The sequence below is a fragment of the Phoxinus phoxinus genome, assembly GCF_949152265.1.
Source record: "Phoxinus phoxinus genome assembly, chromosome: 18".
NCBI classification, from domain to species: Eukaryota; Metazoa; Chordata; class Actinopteri; order Cypriniformes; family Leuciscidae; genus Phoxinus; species Phoxinus phoxinus.
In genome coordinates, this window is record NC_136893.1 from 18211904 (window position 1) to 18230657 (window position 18754).

Here is an 18754-nt window from a genome sequence, read left to right on the forward strand (position 1 = left end):
GCCAGTCTACTCAGATTCAGATTTTATATAATTACATAATTACCTGCAGCTTTGTGTTCAAGCACTGACATTGTACAATAATTGCACAAAGATCACTATATTCTATAGAATTGCATCTGTGCACAAAGAGAGAGAGAAATGCAAACTTGGCAGACACTTTTATCTAAAGTACGTTCCAGAGCAATAAAGTTTTATCAGTACCTGCATTCCCTGGAAATAAAACTCATGACCTGAATGTTAAAAAACATGAGATTTGTTCACAAATGTATCACATATTACAGCCCAGAACTGCATTACGATTGTCACACTGAAATAATAACAAAAAAAGTCACTTTGCCTACCTCTGTGCCTCAGATCACACTTCATTGGTCTAAAAGGGTCTGAGAGTTTGATTGTGCGAGAAAGAAGACAAGAGAACAAGGAGCGCAAGCAAGACAGTCCCACATGGGCGTTACTCCAGCCTCTCCCTCCTTCACATCTATGACAGAAGCAGCACTGACACAGTCCTGTCCACCGTATGACATGATGATCAGCACCTCAAGCATCACAGATGTCTCCTCTTAACTCATTACACTTCATTCACACTGCATGAATGTGTTTGTCCAGCATGGCAAAAGATCAGGACCAGTAGGCCCGGACAAAATGTGTACTTGCTCTGCTAACACTGTAACTTATACACAAATATAACAATTTGTCTTATGTTTCAGGTGATTGGCTAAAAAAACAACACACAAGCAGGATCCAGTCCTGTGCCAGCCGAGAATAATGGTAAATGGGAAAGCTAACAGCCTTGACACATTCAGGTTTTTTTCCAATAACACTCTCTCCACATATAGAGAGGCATTACATTTATTGATGCAATGAGATGAAATCAGTTTGTTAACTGCACAAGCTTTTGTCCACACTAATACATTTTTGTTTGAAAACGCATGTTTTGCTCTTCGGTTTGGCCTTCCATCCACATTGAGATGGCATTTTGGTCAACGAAGACTGAGCTTTTTGAAAATGCTCTCCCAATTGGATACATTTGATAAACGCCATTTTCGTGTTGTAGTGTGGACTATGAAAACGGAGGTTTTGAAAAAGATGACGCATGTTTAGTCATGTGACACATATTGTACCCATAGATATCTATGGTTACACCGGCATTGTTGTGCCTGCTATATACTATCATAGTGTTGCTATAGAGAAATGTCCATTTATACAGTCTTCATATTGCATTCCTGCAAAGATGACTGAAAGTTTACTCGCAACTGCTGTCCTGTGACAAAACATGATGACAACTGCGTTTTAGACCATGCGATTTTTGAGTGCAACACTGAGTGGTGTGATATTTTGCTAATAAAATGATCATGCCACAAGAATGGCGTGATAACTTTATTATGTCATCTCTCTCTGTATCATCTTGCGAAGTATGGTGATTCAAGCATTTTCAGATGTTTCAATGTGGATGAGCAACCTCTGGAATATGCTTTAAACGCTTGTGTGGACAGGGTGTTTTCAAATGTATCCGGATTAATGTACAGTAGATAACTGTAGCCTAAATCATGCAGTGAAGCCAAACATTAGAATGGGGCAGATGGGTGTCATCACAGTTTCTTGGTTAAGCTCTGTAAGTTTAGAAATCTTAAATTTTAACATAAGCAAAACAAATGACCATGTCATTGCAATTCCTGGTTTTCATATCTGACGCTGACTCATTTGCATGCATATGAATAATGAACACATGGTTGAAAAGTTGTGGTGTTAGTATTAAGACGAGTATTGGTGGTGCAGCTGAGGCTGTGTGAGTGAGTCTTTTCTCAGCTGTCTTCAAAAGAGGTCTGTAGTGCATGCTTTGTTACAATGAGATTAATAAAAAATGCGTAATTATTTGTTATTGTGTTCTATGAACTCTTTCATTTCTAATTTTAAACGTGTGATCAAACGGAGGGTAGGATAACATCAGTGAGAGTCTCAGGGTGGGAACATGTGTTTGTTGTGGAGTGCAGGTTCCTTCCCTTTTCTTTGAACCGTGCTGGATGGCCATATGGTGAGATATGAATTACAGAGGAAAAAAAAAAAACAAGGAAACAAAGCAAGACCACGAGAACGCCACTTTCACTAAAAATTTCTGGGAAGGAAGCGGTATATGTAAAGCATGCAGACAAACGCCTATTTTTATAAGTTGTGTAATGGGTGATTCAGCTGCTGGGTGTAAGGGTTATGTTTAGATTCATTGTGTTTTGGTTATTGGGTCTCGTTAAGGTTTTAACGGTATTACAACTCTTACCGATACTGCTTATCGATCGGTACTTTAACAGTATTCTTATCGGTTCTTTTTGTTATATTAAAAAAGGGGGAAAAAATAATTTAGAACATAATTAATATTGCTTTATATTTTGAAATGTAAAATAAATATCTATAACAAACGAAAAAGTAATGCTTTATAAAAAAATAAAAATAAAAATGTTATGCAGAAGGGTGCAGGCTTTTGTGTTTTATATACAGAAGACATATATAGGACACCAAAAACAAAGTACAAACACATGGTCAAACAAAATAAGTATATAAAACAAATGATACCCAGTGCTTTAATTTCAGTAATGTCTACTACAGCTGATATTACTGTTCAGGTGAGTAATATGGGCTAAAAAGCCATCTAATAAAGTAATCAAATGTAAAATAACACTTTATCATAGATAGATTAAAGCTTATAAAAGCCCAAATTATTAATTCAAGAGCTGCGACTGATTTTCTCTTTGCCTTTTGTTATTTCACATTAATGGAGCAATCGCCAGCAGGTTTATTAGACTGCTGCCTCTTTAAAGGGCATATTGCAGGTTTTTTTTTTTTTCAGAATTAATATATAACCTTGTATGAAAATACCATATGAAAAGTAAATGCACGATTAAAAATTGTTTTGCCAGACATAAGGGCACAAATTCAGTGGAAAACGTGACCGTTTCCTTGACCGTGTTGAAAAAACGCTTTTTTTTCACCACCGCGTCATATTACGTCACAATGGGGAGTCGTTTGCCGGGCGCTGCGTTCGCTCAGTGCAGAATAGGCTGGTATTATGTTGAAGCGGTCGTGATTCAGTGTGTTTTCGGTGGTTATTGTATTTCAATTAATAATTATTGTGATAAATGACTGTGAATTATGGCCTGTCAGGACATCGAGTCCACAGGTTTCCGAACAAGAAAAAGGACGGTGCTTTCTTCCGTGTTTGTGTGCGTTTTGTGCATGGTAAGAGACAGGTGTCGTGCCAATGTACTTACCCCTGAAAGAAAGTGTATCCCCGGTCGCGGGAGCGCGCACGCATTCAGCAGTGAAGGTGGGCCGTTTGTTTGACCAAGGTAAATTAAACTATAAAACGTAAATTATTTAAGTTATCGTTTTACTATTGTTGTTTTTTCAATGAGGTTTAGCAAAGACAGCTATCACGTGGCACATCTATCAAAATAATTGCTTTTATTCTATAGGCTAACGATCGGACTAAATTTGCAATGAATTGACAATGTCTGTCAATACACAAAGCGAGTGTAGCTAACGTTACAGATGATGGCCTATCATCAAGTGTTTTATTTTGTGAATAATTAACATCATGTCTAATAACAGCAGTGAATATGGACAAGTTTATTGTTTCCTGACAAAAGTTATAGTGGGATACAGATTTTTTCAGACCGTTGCTAAACCTCATTGAAAAAACAACAATAGTAAAGCGATAACTTAAATAATTTACGTGTTATAGTTTAATTTACCTTGGTCAAACAAATGGCCCACCTTCACTGCTGAATGCGTGCGCGTTCCCGCGACCGGGGATACACTTTCTTTCAGGGGTAAGTACATTGGCACGACAACTGCCTTCGCTTCTGCTTTGAAAAACGCGGTAGTGTGTAGCGTTCACTATAGACTGCATGATTATAATCCCGGCGATATGATGAGTTAACGTTACGTTATATGATGACGGCGATATGTGCACACTGTCCCGGCTCCTTCATCGGGTCGCCTGGTCCGCCGTCAGCATGTGGGTCGGCCACCGGTGGGAAACATGACGGTCACGGATCCGTCAGAGATCACTTATTGTACATTTGTTTTACAAAATGTGCCTTGTCTTAATTTAATTCATTAACGTATCCTCCATAAACTTGTAATGTCTTGCAAGTCTGCAGCCGACACTTATTATTATTATTATTATATAATATATTATGTTCATTTTCAATCTGTACTCCGAATTTTAATGTTTGTGTTGGCTGCTTCTACATATAAAGTTTTTATACAGAAAGAAAGTTGTGATTGTGATTATTTTTTTATTCATTATCACCAAATGGGGCCATTCAAAACCTTTATAATGTCCCTCTTTCTCTGGAAACTGTCTCCTAATGGCTGACATACACGTGCAGGTAAGGGTCTAAATACTAGCTTTGCTATTGCCTGACACATAAACAATATTGTGATCTGAGCATAGTGTTATACATATCGTCGGCTAACGTGAATACATCTATAAGCTAACACTGTTCTCTCATCGAGACCCCTGCCCTGTTCTCCTCACACCACAGCTCAATGCGTCTCCTCTGACCGTTGTTTTGTCTAATCCTGACCTGTCTACTCTCTTGGCTTCATATAAGGCTCATAATTATATGGCTGAGGTCTGTCATACGAGTAAACATTTAGGCTACAATTTCCTCAGCGTCCGAACTGTCATTGCGATCCATTGCTTTCTTATTGTTTACTTTGACCGCGCTCCCTCATGATACGTCACTTCCGGTTTGGCGGTTTTCAAATGCGGAAGTAAAATTTTCTCACAAAAACGACTCCAGAAGCCTAAATAGCGTTTTATAAGTATATGTTTATATTTAAATCTAGTTCCTACATTATTGTTCTATACATTGGCTCACTGGGTACTATAACCTGCAATATGCCCTTTAAGACCAAATGCAGATATCATTATTACACATCGTATTTTCTCCCAACTTATTACGCCCATTTAAGACAAGCTGTATTTAAGTGAATAAACTGTTTAAGTGAATCTCCAAGACGGTCATTTTGACATATTTTTGTGTATATTTGATCGCTTAGACGCGCACACGTCACAAAGCCCAAAGTATAAGTTGCTTGTCTCGTTGCGGTGTGTTTCGGAGTGCGCGCCGCCTTTGGAACAGCGTCTATTGCGTCGATTTTGCTGCTTTTAATAGCTTTTTATTATCAAACGCATCCCAAAGTTTAGCAACAGACTACATTTTACAACAATCACCGATCGTGCAGATTCTGACGTTTGGGTTTTAGGGAGAAATTATCCGCTCACCGCTGTGAAGGGAATTAAGGAAGTTGCGCTAGACATAATGCGGATACAGTTTTTTATGGTTTTACCTCAAATATCTTCTTTTTTATAATCATTGAAAGCCAAAATCTAAATCTAACATAACATTTGTTTAATATCAAAGATCTAAAGTGTAACCATACGTTTGAATGTTTAGTTCTGTCCTCATTGTCACTCATTAAGCAGGGCTGTTGTGTTGTGCGCGCCGTGGCTCCACGTGAAAGATCTCTCTCTCTCTCTCTCTCTCTCTCTCTCTCTCTCTCTCTCTCTAGCAAAAATGCATCACAGACAAATGGTTCAATATTATTATTTATAGAAGTGGCTGGCCAGATTAAATTAGCAAGATAATGTCTTAATAGCAATAATAAATAGCACGTGTATACTTTCTTAATTTCTCCAGTACCGACAGCAGAACCGATAACGTCCGAACTTATCGATCCAGCGGTCTTTCATAATTCACCGGGGCCCGTTTAATACCGGGTTTCGGTACCCATCCCTTTTCCAGTTCTCATTTGCTTGTGTTAGTCTCCATGGTTGTTCATATAGGCCTACCACACCTGTTCTGCTTTCCCTTGATTACACTCTTGTATTGTGTTGGAGTCCTTACACTGGCTCCCAGTCCGATTCAGAGTATTTTAAAATTATGATGCTGACATATAAAGTATTGCATGGCTTGGCTCCTTATTATTTATCTGAATTGTTAATTTCCTATACCCCAACTCAGAGACTGCGATCTTCACAATCCAACTTGTTGGTTGTTCCTCATACACGCTTACGATCTATGGGTGACAGGGCTTTTTCTTCATATGCTCCTGTCCTTTGGAATTCTCTGACTCTTGATCTTAGGGAAGCTCAGAACTACTACGTTTTTAAATGTATAGGCCTAAGAGTTTTTTTTTTTAAATTAGCATTTGATTGTTGATGTTACTTTTATTATTCAAGCTTTGAATTGCTTAGTTTGTGTACAGCGCTTTGAGAAGTTGCTTTTAAAGGCGCTTTATAAAATAAAGTTTATTATTATTATTATTATTGTATATATACGCCTTCAGTTCATTCTGTTCTTGGTCCGACATCGTTTGTGTTTGCATTTATGTTATACTTGGTTGTGTTAATTTCCCCCAGTGATCTCCTGAGTATTACCTGTTAGATTTAATAAAGACGGTTTATTATATTCTCCAATCGGCATGCGCTTTGTTGCAGCGCTTTATGTGCATGTATGTACAAATCATCAGATCATCAAGGTTGCTAACAGCAGCAAACCATTAACCCTATAGAGCACGCAAATTGTGATTTAAACATGATAATCATTATGAACATTTTTGAAAACAGTGAATTAAAGGAGATCCTTTGTTAACCTCTTTTTAAAATTTGCACCCTATTGACTTGAATGGGGTCTAATTTTAAACCTGCTTTTATTTCTCTTATCATCCTTGATGTGTCATACAAGTGCCCAGCCATGTTGAGTGATTCCTTCAGAGTGAACACGAGTAGTTGATTGTCGAGTTCACGCGCATGTTTAGTTACCTATGATCACGCGCGTGAACTCGACAATCGACTACTTTGGACTTCGACCGAAAACAGGAAGTAAATACAGGTATGTGCGCTGGCTGATATTAACATCATTTTTATTCATATCTTTCACATCTTTCCAAGACTTTCATTTTTACATAGTTTCATGATGTGTTATGTTTAATTTAATAACAGACTCCATTGTGGCAACAGAATTAGTTGCCTATACAGAAACCGGTAGATCTGCTGGTTCTGCTTTAACTGGAAAGTTTGGTTTGTTGTTATTACTGACTAAAATAAGCCTGAATATTCTATATTAGAATATTCTTCTAGAATTATTTTATATTATACTATACTAGAGCCAATGACAGTGAGCTACTGTACAGTTGAGAAAGTATCAGATGACATGTCAGTAAAGAGAATTACACAAGGAGGAGGAAGTGGGTTTCCAATTTAGTAGCAGCTGAAGTGTTTCACAGTTTACCACCACAGACGCCACAACTTATTTCCATTATTTTAACATTGAGCTCAATTTTTAGTAAATTTGGAGTGCTGTCAATACAGAGAACAACAACAAAAATCGGTGTTGCCTACACTGTGTTATCCTCTTTTTAAAATTTGCACCCTATTGACTTGAATGGGGTCTAATTTTAAACCTGCTTTTATTTCTCTTATCATCCTTGATGTGTCATACGAGTGCCCAGCCATGTTGAGTGATTCCTTCAGAGTGAACACGAGTAGTCGATTGTCGAGTTCACGCGCATGTTTAGTTACCTATGATCACGCGCGTGAACTCGACAATCGACTACTTTGGACTTCGACCGAAAACAGGAAGTAAATACAGGTATGTGCGCTGGCTGATATTAACATCATTTTTATTCATATCTTTCACATCTCCTGCAGTCAGATTCACTCGTGTTCACTCTGAAGGAATCACTCAACATGGCTGGGCACTTGTATGACACATCAAGGATGATAAGAGAAATAAAAGCAAGTCAATAGGGTGCACATTTTAAAAAGAGGATAACACAGTGTAGGCAACACCGATTTTTGTCGTTGTTCTCTGTATTGACAGCACTCCAAATTTACAAAAAATTGAGCTCAATGTTAAAATTGACCGGAGTTCTCCTTTAAGAACATGAGACATGACAATCACAAACCTGATAACTGAAATTGCAAGCATATTTTCTCCAGCGAATAAAGCTCCATACAACAGGTTCATCTCTCTGAAATGATGGCAAAGCAGGTCAATCAAGAGTTGCTGTTATCCTGCACTATCAATGGCTGAAAAGCTATTTAAAAAAACAGCCCATACTGAGACTCAATACAAAACTCAATATCAGTAAGGAGATGACAGTTAGCCTACAGAATCAGATGCTAGAAAAACAAGTGAAAGTTTTGTGAGTTAGCCAGCCCAACACCTTAACCAAAATGTGCTTTTCTAGAAATCATCCACCAAGTCAATATGCCCCCTATTTTTCCATAGCTTTCACTGAACCCTGTCTCACCAAGGCTTTGCTGCATGGCCTTGTGGGATGAAGTGATGTGATGGGGCCAGACAAGGGAAGTGACCGTGGAGACAAGGGAAGCAGTGGCTACTGATCTCACAACATCCTATATAGATAAGGGAACCATTTATTGACCACAATTGCAAATATAAAATCATGCATGCAAACCAGGAAACTCTGTTTAATTATTAGCCAAAACTATGCCAAGTCCTTTACACTATACAGTATCACATGACCAGAACCTGTTTGGTTGGATGGATAGATGGTTTTCATTGACTGCATGTGTGTTGTTCTCTTAGTATCATGTGTGCAGCAGACTAAATGTCCCATATCTCCAGGGGCTTGTCTCATCATTTAGCTGTAAACCTGTAGTAGGTGTAACCAAGTGGAATGAATGACCTACAGTAGCAGCCAATCCGCTTCTCTGCACTCCAGGTTTCGCCTCTGGCACTGGGCAATGTGGGTTAACAGACTGTCATAACGATACAGTAACAACATTTGCTTAGACTGTCATGTGACCACATTCAATTCAAGCCTTTGACCCAGACTGTAACATACTGTAAAAGTATACTCTTTTTTATTTATTTAAATTTTTAATACAGAAACATATACTTTATTTTTTCCTAGTAGAAATTATATATATATATATATATATATATATATATATATATATATATATATATATATATATACACAGTATCGGTTTTCTCTATCAGTGTTTTTGTAAGTAGGCTGGTTTCAAACAAGCAATTTAAACACTAAATTTATTTAGTGTTATTTTAGTATCATTGAGATACTGTTATAGTTTATTTAATTTGAGTTTTAATTTGAATTTTACTTCAAGTTTTTGTAATTTATTTATTTATTTGTCTACAGTATATCTTTTTTTTTAAAGTTTTAGTTATTTTAGAACATCATGTTAGACAAAATGACAATGAGAAACCATATCACCTAATGCTGCCTTGGCAACTGAAATAAAATAAAATAATGTTTTTTATATTTTATTTTATTTCAGTTAACGTTTATTTGATTTCATGTAACAACATTTTTTTATGATATTAGTTTTTATTAATATTCTTGATTTATACAATTGACTTTCCAAGACTTTCATTTTTACATAGTTTCATGATGTGTTCATGTTTAATTTAATAACAGACTCCATTGTGGCAACAGAATTAGTTGCCTATACAGAAACCGGTAGATCTGCTGGTTCTGCTTTAACTGGAAAGTTTGGTTTGTTGTTATTACTGACTAAAATAAGCCTGAATATTCTATATTAGAATATTCTTCTAGAATTATTTTATATTATACTATACTAGAGCCAATGACAGTGAGCTACTGTACAGTTGAGAAAGTATCAGATGACATGTCAGTAAAGAGAATTACACAAGGAGGAGGAAGTGGGTTTCCAATTTAGTAGCAGCTGAAGTGTTTCACAGTTTACCACCACAGACGCCACAACTTATTTCCATTATTCAGATCTTTTAAACGCACACTCATCATTACCAGTCCCTCACAAGCAGCAACAGACCTTTTCTATAGAAACAAGACCACTCATCCTGACATCATCTCTGAATTACAAAAATTATTGTTATTGATAGGGAGATATTTATTTTATATAGATTTTTCAATATAACACCTGCAAATGATCATTATCATATCCTCAGGAAGTACCAGCAATGTAAGGTATAAGCTTATTTACCACTGTGATATCAGTGAAACATGAAGAAAAAAGAAAAGAAAAATAATTTATGATTTATCATTTCCTGACATTCCAGGAAATCAAAGATTCATAAACAACTGCCTCTTTCTTGAATGAATCAGCAGCTTGAATGAAACATTTGAATGAAATGTTGAATAGAACTTGCCCCTACTGGCTGTCACATTGTTAATGTGTTTTCTGTTGTTTATCATGGACTTTTAGTTTGTTTTCCATCTTCAGTGTTTTCATCATCTCTGTCGTCATTTTCATTAGTTCATTTTCGTCACCTGTTTAGTTAATCAGTTAATCACCCTTCATTGTCTTCACCTGTTGTACCCTCGTTATCCTCTGTATTTAAGTTCCTGTCTTCCTCCCTTCAGTTGTCGGTCAATGTTCGTGCTTCTGTTTGTACATGTTACGTTGTATGGAGAGTGTTACCCTTGCCTGTACCAGTTTTGCTTAAGTTTGATTCTAGTAAAAGTTTGAATTGGAACTTTGGGCCTCAGCCTGTCTTCATCCGCACCATACCCGTGACAGATTGACCGACCAATCTAAAATGGACGAATGGGTAAGAATTTTCGCCCTGGCCAAGGAGAGCCAAGATCTCCCAGCCTTTGCCCATGGAGGGTCGTTTGAGGGAACCCGTCTGGCCAGATTTCGCGGGACCCGTGGAGGCCGCAGTAGAGGCGGTGGTCGAGATGGACCCCGACACCATTCTCCGCTTTGGTCCCTCTTCGACCCTGGACGGTTGACGTCCAGCTCCAAGCCGCCTGCACCGCTGGTCCCGTCCAGCCCAGAGCTTCCTGCGTCAGAGCCCTCATCACTGCCCAGCACAGAGCCCTCATCGCTGCCCAGCACAGAGCCCTCATCGCTGCCCAGCACAGAGCCCTCATCGCTGCCCAGCACAGAGCCCTCATCGCTGCCCAGCACAGAGCCCTCATCGCTGCCCAGCACAGAGCCCTCATCGCTGCCCAGCACAGAGCCCTCATCGCTGCCCAGCACAGAGCCCTCATCGCTGCCCAGCACAGAGCCCTCATCGCTGCCCAGCACAGAGCCCTCATCGCTGCCCAGCACAGAGCCCTCATCGCTGCCCAGCACAGAGCCCTCATCGCTGCCCAGCACAGAGCCCTCATCGCTGCCCAGCACAGAGCCCTCATCGCTGCCCAGCACAGAGCCCTCATCGCTGCCCAGCACAGAGCCCTCATCGCTGCCCAGCACAGAGCCCTCATCGCTGCCCAGCACAGAGCCCTCATCGCTGCCCGGCACAGAGCTTCCTGCACCGCTGGTTCCGTCCAGTCCCGAGCTTCCTGTACCGCTGGTCCCGTCCAGCCCAGAGCTTCCTGCACCGCTGGTCCCGTCCAGCCCAGAGCTTCCTGCACCGCTGGTCCCGTCCAGCCCTGAGCTTCCTGCACCGCTGGTCCCGTCCAGCCCAGAGCTTCCTGCACCGCTGGTCCCGTCCAGCCCAGAGCTTCCTGCACCGCTGGTCCCGTCCAGCCCAGAGCTTCCTGCACCGCTGGTCCCGTCCAGCCCAGAGCTTCCTGCACCGCTGGTCCCGTCCAGCCCAGAGCTTCCTGCACCGCTGGTCCCGTCCAGTTCAGAGCTTCCTGCACCGCTGGTCCCGTCCAGCCCAGAGCTTCCTGCACCGCTGGTCCCGTCCAGCCCAGAGACTATTCACGCCAGGTATCCACCGCCTGTGTCCTCAGTGACCGCGAGTCTGGCCATCATGGCCACAACCATGTGGTGTGTGTGGGCTGCGCACACACTGGAGCCGGTGTCTGTCCCTGAGCCGGTGTCTGTCCCTGAGCCGGTGTCTGTCCCTGAGCCGGTGTCTGTCCCTGAGCCGGTGTCTGTCCCTGAGCCGGTGTCTGTCCCTGAGCCGGTGTCTGTCCCTGAGCCGGTGTCTGTCCCTGAGCCGGTTCCAAATCCTGTCACTCTCCCCAAGTACTTTTTGGGGGGGGGCTATAGGCCGCCCGAAGGGTCCTCACCGCCATGGCCGCCCGAAGGGTCCTCACCGCCATGGCCGCCCGAAGGGTCCTCACCGCCATGGCCGCCCGAAGGGTCCTCACCGCCGTGGCCGCCCGAAGGGTCCTCACCGCCATGGCCGCCCGAAGGGTCCTCACCGCCATGGCCGCCCGAAGGGTCCTCACCGCCATGGCCGCCCGAAGGGTCCTCACCGCCATGGCCGCCCGAAGGGTCCTCACCGCCGTGGCCGCCCGAGGGGTCGTCTCCGCCGTGGCCACTCGAAGGGTCCTCACCGCCATGGCCGCCCGAAGGGTCCTCACCGCCATGGCCGCCCGAAGGGTCCTCACCGCCATGGCCGCCCGAAGGGTCCTCACCACCATGGACGCCTGAGGGTCCGTCTGCTCCGCCATGGCCACGCCCTCATCCTGCTCCGCCCTGGCCACCTGCACGTCCTGCTCCGCCCTGGAGGCTTCCTGCTCCAGATCGGCCACCTGTTCATCAGCCTCCAGGGCGCCCACCCTCCCACCCCTTTGGATGTTTTACGGCGCGAGGACGCGCCTGGGGGGAGGGGGGGGTTCTGTCACATTGTTAATGTGTTTTCTGTTGTTTATCATGGACTTTTAGTTTGTTTTCCATCTTCAGTGTTTTCATCATCTCTGTCGTCATTTTCATTAGTTCATTTTCGTCACCTGTTTAGTTAATCAGTTAATCACCCTTCATTGTCTTCACCTGTTGTACCCTCGTTATCCTCTGTATTTAAGTTCCTGTCTTCCTCCCTTCAGTTGTCGGTCAATGTTCGTGCTTCTGTTTGTACATGTTACGTTGTATGGAGAGTGTTACCCTTGCCTGTACCAGTTTTGCTTAAGTTTGATTCTAGTAAAAGTTTGAATTGGAACTTTGGGCCTCAGCCTGTCTTCATCCGCACCATACCCGTGACACTGGCGTTTAGTTTCATGTTTAAAAGTATGATTCTTTCCAACATTTCTTATTTGTATAGCCTATTCAAAATATATTTAAAACAATCTCATAACATTATTAAATACAATTGTAATTTTTCAATGTCAATTATTCAATTTGACTGGTAACGGCCAATAGATCAATAAATTATTTGAATAGAATTTAAAATGAAAGCTGAAGCAAACATTTAATAAGACTGGGGGGAGCCCTTTACAAAGGTAAATAACACAAATATAGAGATTTAAAGATGTCAAAGCTGATAGAAAACTGATTAGAATATTGGTTAAGAATAAATTATATTTACAACACAAATATATAAAAAATTACAGACAAGAAAAAAAAAATGATGCGGACAATTGAATGATCTATTTACTTGCACATGACGAGGCTTAATGTCGAGCCCTTACCAAGCAAAAAAGTACATTTTGACCACTGAACAATAATAAGCAACTTTTTCACTATACACCACAGTGCTTTCAGAGATGGAGCAGCATTTACAACTGATCACAGAGCGGCTCTTCACTAAGTGCATATATTTATTGAATTAAAAATTGAAAAAAACAAAACAAATTCTTAGCCTTTGCTATTTCATAATTGCATAATCGTGATTTTGTTTAATTTCGATTAATCACGCAGCCCTACTTATAATGAACATATTAATGCCTTATTCGGCATTACCATATTCTACATCCCTTACTGACCTGACCTAAACATAACCACTACAACAACTAATTTACTTACTATATCAATAAGAAGAATTTATTAAGGGAAAACCCCTAGTTAATAGTGAATAAGTGTTCCCTCATCTAATAAGCAGTAATTTAGGGTTTATTCAGGGAAAACCCCTTAATAGTAAATACTGTATGTGTTCCCTCATCTAATGTGTTAATCTAAAGTTTGCATATAGAAATGTACCATGCATCTATGAGAAACCATATCACAAGCTTTATTAAGGGCGACTTCCACTTCTGTGAACCCTGGAAGCATGTAATGGCTCCATGACAGTGTCTTTTCATAATGACTAAAAGGCTGAAAGGTAAAAAGCTGATTACAAGTGGTCATACAGTCTAAACTGGCTTACAGATTAGCAGAGGAGGTAGTATAAGAGGAGGGACACAAAGAGTCAATAGGGATTTTAAATGAATTGAATCGCTTAGTTACATCACATTTGCAATATGTCAGGCGATTCATATTTCACTTAATCAATACTGATGGATGGTCTCTGGAGGAGAAGAGTGTGTTCAAGGCTTCACAAGGAGTGACTGTGATAAAGGGTAATCATATAACTGACTGAACTATTCATCAACATCAAAATTTGAATGTAGAAAGGAGAGTGCTGTAAATTTTACTAAATAACCTATAGCCTAAATATTTTCAAATATTTTAAAAACTTTGTTCAATTAAACAAGTCACAATTTTTTTCACAATCACTAAGTTTAGTATTTTTTTAAACAATTAACGCAATGGTCAAAACCAATTTAAGTCGTTTTGAATTTCGATAATGTACCAGCTAACAATTTTTTAATTCCCTGATCATTCTAGAAACATTCGTTTTTGGTTACAAAAAGAACCTACAGAAAATATTCTTAGAATGTTATTATTTTGGTTTCCCAAAAATTACCAAATACTATATTGACAATAAGAGGATAGTTTACCCTAAAATGAAAATTCTATCATATACCCTCAAGTTGTTTTAAATATGTATCAGATTCTATGTTCAGTTGCTGGTCCCCATTGACTTCCATAGTATAGAAACAGATATGGAAGTCAATGGGGAACATAAACTGTTTGGCAATATATTCTTCAAAATATCTGATTTTGTGTTCAACAAAAGAAAGAAACTCATACATGTTTAAAACAACGTGAGGAATAATTTTCCAAGACTTTTCCAGGATATTTTCTATTTCACTATATAAAAGACAATAAAAGACAAGGATTGCCATATATTTCTCTCTAAATCTTTAAAAGACATACAGTTTATGTCCATAACTATTATTAACCTAACTATAAAATCTGTTTATTAATATGAGCCATTTAAAAAGGCTAGTTTATTTAACTATAATATGAAAATAAAAATATTAAATAAAGTCAATGAATTATTAATGCTAATAATAGTTAGGTAGGCCTATATAATACATTAAAATATTACCATGTATTGCCTTTAAAAAATGACTATAGGCTACTGCAGAAAGATTGGCTATTGTAATAAATAAATAAATAATAATAATAATAATAATTGGTACCAAAATTACTGATAGTTTTCTCATTTTCCATGTGTTTTCCAGGACTAGAAAATAAGTGGATTTGAATACTTAGCCTAATCCCAATTACCAGTCACACAGCCTGTAGTAGGCTACTGTGCTAGAGTAAGTTATCGTTTTAATATCACAGCCGAACAAATATAACCCAATAACACGGAGGTTTTCACGTTGCATCGTTGTTCGAGAACACAAAAGCAGAATTATTTTAGTGGATAGTGATGGGAATTCCGGCTCATCTCGGCGAATCGATTCTTTCGAACAGTTCGTTTCAAAACGTCACCAACGTAGTACAGTTTAAACGAGCCAAGATTCATAAAAGACATAAGAACGTTTTTCGTGATTCGGAAAAAATGTAGTCCTCAAATATCTGAGCATGATTGCGCTGTTCAGAGGAACAAACGGTTAGAAATACACTGTGTACAGTGGCGCGCCCTTAATAAAGCTTGTTGATCATTAAACATAACGCTATTAATATACAATTTGCCATTCACTGTAGATTTTGTGACATAACACTTCAAAAATTTTGCAAAAAAATATAGGCTACTGTTAAACGCTATAACAATAATAGCTATATATTATAGAATGCCCATATGTCTCATGAAGTGACCTGCGGTTTGAGTTGATCATGTGTCTCCGCACTGGCATACTGGAAACATGTGGAGGAAATACGCAGTCCAGACTCAAGAGTCTTTGTCGTCTGCGCTGCATAATGTCTGAGTGTTTAGTCCAGCACACAATAAGTGAGCGTTTTATTAACCATATGGCTCGCTGTGGTTTGGGATACTGTCTGGCCAGTGCTGCTTTGCTGTATCCTATCATTACTCTCACATGGTGTTGTTCATTCATCCCTGTCTCAACATGGAAATGTCATGAAAGCTACTCACGTTAACACGCTACTGAGGATTTAGACGACTTCTCCATTTCAGACAGATATCTGTCAGTGCATTTCACGTTCGCGAGCATTGTTTGTCCCTCCGTAAATCCACGAATAAACGTTTAGGTTGAAGATGTTATGAAATGTTCAGCTCTCGGATTAAGCAGCGTTCACCCAATGAGAATCCGCCCCCCATGGCGTTATGCTGCTGGACCAATAGGTGTCATCCGCCCAAACGGCTGCTCGTCTGACAACTGTCTTTACCGCGCTTATGAGCACAAGCAGCAGCATCCTCGGTTAACCAGCAGGTTTGGTTTGACTCAGATGCACGCAGTTTCTATGTAATTCGTGTTTTAAATGTTAAATTAAAAAGGTTTAAACACTAAAAAAATAAAAAGGTAGAGGAGAGAAATATAATGACATTAGCATTTGGAAAAGTATATTTTTTATAATTTATAAATCCTAACAATTTGCTATTTAGTGTATGATCGTTTTTTATATTTTTTATTTTTATTTTATATTTAAGGTGTGATTAAAATGTTATATTCAAGTCAATGTCTTTATTGTGTTGCATTATTATTGGCTATACAGTTTATGGATATTTGAACTGTATATCCATCTGCTGAATATTTTGCAGTAGCAAATTTATTGCCTTTAAATTTACCATTGTCATATGATGCAAGACAAGAGTATTATTATTTTCCACTTGCTTCACATTGGTGGCCTCTGATTCCTGTTCATTTGAGTGTTGAACTCAACATGTTGTAGCTTATTTTGTTTAGGATCATGACCTGTTTATGTGGTCTAAGAGAGACATCTGTAGTCTTTAGTGGTTTCACTGCTTCTGTCTCTTGCTTTCTTCAGGAAGTGAGCTATTCTCGTATAACCGGTGTGACTTGATGCAAGCAGGTGAAGGTTTGACTGGTTGGAGAATGTTGTCTGAGTTTTTTCCATCAATATCTTTTCAGAGGGGGGAAAAATAATGTAAATGATTTTAGTTTTATTAGTAGCAGCATTGTAACACTGACAGGCAGGGGTGCAAAATACAAATACATGCAAATTGGTAGCTTAAAGACATATGGACCCATGGCCATTAACATTAATCAAACTAAAACTAAAACCAAAGAGCATAGTGGACCCCCACTGATAGGACAACTAAAATAATGGGTTTGTGTGTGGCTGGAAAATCTAAAATATATGCACAATAATATACTGTATGTTGACAAAAAGAGCTAAAATGTTTGATTTTGATAGTTTCTTCCAGCATGAATCGCATTCTTCGAAGGCCGCATTCAAAGCCGATTGCATCACAGCAGCGCGACGAAGGCTGTCCCAATTCAAACGCTCTTTCAAATGCGTCCGCGAAATGCGCCCTTCATTTCCCGAGCAATGAAGGATACAACAGATTGATCCTTCGCAGCCTTGCGAACACCATGAATTCATTGCCAGTAACGACAGAAATTTTGTTTTTAAGAAGAAAAATTGCCGGATTACACTTTGGTTCCAAAGTTCCAAACTGGGTTTCAACTTACTTGAATATTGAATGATACAAATAAAAAAATAAATATAGCTGCAAGCATAAATTATCAGGGGTTTTAAGTGTTCTTTAAGGCATTTAAGCACATGCATAAATTTTTTTGTTATGTTTTATTTAGCAAGCCTGTAACCACCAGAGATGGAAAATACCATTTGTCAATACAGGCAGTTTACTATGGAACATGTTTTTAAAAGCTTTTTGACAGTTAGCCTATAATGCCACCTATTGTCAGATCTCCATAAAAGTTTGCATGCTTGTGTAGAATCATGTTGCATATGTTCACCTGATTTCGTGAAGTTTTTAGTTTTGCATTTTGTTTTAATATATAACAAAATATAGTTTCAATATAGTTTTTATTTTGCCACACCCATTTTTAAATGACAGTGTTATAGCTATCCAAATTAAGGCTAATGTTCAAAATGTTTTGATAATTATTGACCTGAGTCCATAACTGCACTGCAGTGGTTTTATTGAGGTTGAGTGAAGAAGCTATGACTAGTTCACAAAATTAGTATTTTTTAAATCATTGCAAATATCGAACAAACAATTCAATTGACAGCAGTGGTCCTAGAGGCAAAGTTGTCCAGAATGAGGAGTTATATGGTATGAATATCGTCCCAGCATTCAAGGGACGTCCACCGGATGTTGCGAACGTCCACTTCCACATTTGGTCCGGTTTATAATGTTCTATAATTATAATGTTTTTAAGGATTGTAGTTATTCCTAAAAAACATCCCTTAAAGTATACTGATAATGGATTTTATGCATGAAACCATGTTTTTTCTTTTTGCAGATTGACATTATTATGATTTTAGTGCAAATAAACCATGAAAAAAGGCTAATTGTGGTTGCTATGGTTTTACTAATAAAAATAATAAATGAACAAATATAATTTTTCTTACTATTGGTTTAGAAACTACTCGATATTCTGTTAAACATATATTCTTTATAATTATTATTACAAAGATCCAACTAAACCTGCTTAGATTTGTACTATAATAATTGTATTGTATTTAAAATTAATAAAAAGATCTGAAACCTTGCCATTGTTTTCATTAAATCATTTCCCCTCACCATTATGACTTTTAAATACTATCAATTCAATTTAATACATTTTCCACCATTGTGCAGCTTATAAGTGG

The 18754-nt window shown here is 39.1% G+C and overlaps 2 protein-coding genes across 3 annotated transcripts in view; one reads left to right on the forward strand and one right to left on the reverse strand.

Moving 5' to 3' along the window:
* slco4a1 (solute carrier organic anion transporter family, member 4A1) overlaps positions 1-16251 on the reverse strand; it is a 39817-nt gene extending 23566 nt beyond the window's left edge. The window contains exon 1 of one of the 2 annotated variants that reach the window (XM_079587799.1): positions 16086-16251. The gene's annotated coding sequence lies outside the window, so the exon portion shown is untranslated. Of the gene's footprint in view, positions 1-341; positions 411-16085 lie in introns of those variants that run through there. The other variant, XM_079587802.1, reaches the window with a different exon arrangement.
* Positions 1-18754, forward strand: part of pofut1 (protein O-fucosyltransferase 1) — a 328122-nt gene that overhangs the window by 43584 nt on the left and 265784 nt on the right. The window lies entirely within an intron of this gene.